Here is a 2,844-nt window from a genome sequence, read left to right as displayed (position 1 = left end):
ATATATACACACACGACAAGCTTCTTTCAGGTTCCATCTATGAAATCCACTCACAAGGCTGTTCGGCCCGATGTTATAGTAAAATGCACTTGCCTAAGGTGCTACGCAAGTGGGACTCAACTTGGAACCACGTGGTTAGGAAGCAAGCTTTTTAGTACACAGCCATGTCTTTTATTAAATATTCTAGATGTTTGTTTTATGAATAGATATGACAGCTCTTTGAATATTATAGTCGAGTTGATATCGATATTTTATTCCACCTGTTACATCTAATATATATGACTGTTTCATATTTTACATTACTACACCTAATTACTTTTGTGCTAATTAAACTTATATTAAATTGTTCTTTGTTCACAAGCCAACCAGATAAGCCTACGTAGGAGTCCTCGTAGAATTTGCAGCCAAATTTCTCTCTCGAAACTCATTCTACCATGATAAAATATAAAGATTTCACTGAGTGTAACAATCCGTGTAGTTCGTATTGGATTCTAACTGAAGTACAGTAGCAAATATATTGAGGTAGAGCATAATTGCTTGAATGATAATTTATTTCTTTAATTCCAGAGAGAAAATGTAATGTTCATCTCGTTTGGAATCAAATGTAAAGAAACATAATCATACGTCGCTAGGCTTTCTCTGAGTAAGGCGGCTAGCTGGTAGACTCATCAGCGCGCCGGGCAAAGTTCTTAGTGACAATCCGTCTGTCTTTACGTTTTGAGTTCGAATGCAGCCAGGATTGACTTTGCCTTTGCCTTTGCCTTTCATTCTTTTGCTGTCTATAAAATAAGTAGCAGTTAAGCACTGGGGGAGGGGGAGTCAATGTATTCGACTTAGTAATCCGAAATTACTGGCCTTGTGCCAAAATTTGAAACCAATATATTATAAATGATTCCTAAACATATAACGATTCCATAACAGATATTAAAAGGAACTACGTCTGTGTATTTACCGCACAACGTCATATTATGAATGATTATCGATACTTACAGAGAGAATGTACTATTTGACTACGTTAAAGTTAAATGAGACCTGATAAGTATAAAATACCAACCTGTCGCTGTTAGATAAACATGTTCTGTTTACAGGTTTCTTCTCTTTTTCTAAATTTCGAAATTACTCTACAGGCTGCCCTCATTTAACGACCGAGTTACGTTCCAACAGCCCCGTCGTTATGCAAATTCGTCGTTAAACGAATATTCATAGGGTACGTATTTTTTTTTATAGGTATAGTGTACTGTACGTACATATAAAAACAGAATATCGTACTGTATAAAGTATATGCAGTACAGGGCCCCAAGAATCACTAACATAAATTGCTGAAAAATATATAATGGCTTCTAATTCAGGCGAGAGATTAATCATTTTGAGTAGAGGGGGTAAGTCGATACCAATCACCGAGTACTTAACTGGTACTTTATTTCATCGACGTTGAATGTATGTAAGGCAAAGTTCATCTCAGTAGGATTTGAACTCATCTTATGTATATCAAAATGCTTTATTTATTTCCGCAAAGTAATTTAAACAACGCCTGTCATGTTAATTCCATAGAAAGCAGTGCATTATACAAAACTTTCTGTGTTTACTTCATGTAGCACAATATACACAACACTACAATATTTACTTATTTCGTACGAGGCTCTAGATATAATGCCTGAATTGTATGTTACACAATAAACAGTGTAAAATGGATAAAAGGCTAAAAAAAATATATATATATGGAATTGCCCACTTCGACGTATCGAAGACAAGAATAACTTTAACCGAATCGTATGCATGAACAAACGATGGAATAACATATAGACAATATCTGTTAAGAATTAATATAGTAAAGTACATAATGAAAGTATCTGGGAAAGACAGTTCTATATTTAAGAGTTAACAACAAACAAGATGAGGAAAAATATCCGTCAAATGTAAATAATGTATTTGTGTGCGTGTGTATAGGCGCAGGAGTGGGTGTGTGGTAAGTAGCTTGCTTACTAACCACATGGTTCCGGGTTCATTCCCACTGCGCGGTACCTTGGACAAGTGTCTTTTACTATAGCCTCGGGCCGACCAAAGCCTTGTGAGTGGATTTGGTAGACGAAAACTGAAAGAAGCCCGTCGTATATATATATATATATATGTATGTATGTATGTGTGTGTATACGTTTGTGTGTCTGTGTCTGTCCCCCCAACATCACTCGACAACCGATGGTGGTGTGTTTACGTCCCCGTAACTTAGCGGTTCGGCAAAAGAGACCGAAAGAATAAGTACTAGGCTTCCAAAGAATAAGTCCTGAGGACGATTTGCTCGACTAAAGGCGGTGATCCAGATAAAGAGATAAAGAAGAAACTGAAATTCTAGCATAGTCGCAAGCATGACTCTATAGTTAAAAGCTTGTCTTGCAGCCACGAGGTTTCTAGCTCAGTCTCACCGCACGGCACTATGGGTATGTGTTTTCTACTGTAGATCTCGGATCAAGCAAATGCTTTATGAGTAAATTTGAGAGACAGAAACTGTTTAGCAGCCGATCTTCACACACACTCTTTTACTCTTTTCCTTGTTTCAGTCATTTGACCGCGGCCATGCTGGAGCACCACCTTTAGTCGAACAAATCGATCCCAGGACTTATTCTTTGGATGCCTAGTACTTGTTCTATCGGTCTCTTTTGCCGAACCGCTAAGTTACGGGGACGTAAACACACCAGAATCGGTTGTCAAGCGATGTGGGGGGGGGGGACCAAACACAGACACACAAACATATACACACACATACATATATATATACATATATACGATGGGCTTCTTTCAGTTTCCGTCTACCAAATCCACTCACAAGGCTTTGGTCGGCCCGAGGCT

Source organism: Octopus bimaculoides, chromosome 9 (genome assembly GCF_001194135.2).
Source record: "Octopus bimaculoides isolate UCB-OBI-ISO-001 chromosome 9, ASM119413v2, whole genome shotgun sequence".
NCBI classification, from domain to species: Eukaryota; Metazoa; Mollusca; class Cephalopoda; order Octopoda; family Octopodidae; genus Octopus; species Octopus bimaculoides.
This window is presented reverse-complemented; position numbering follows the sequence as displayed.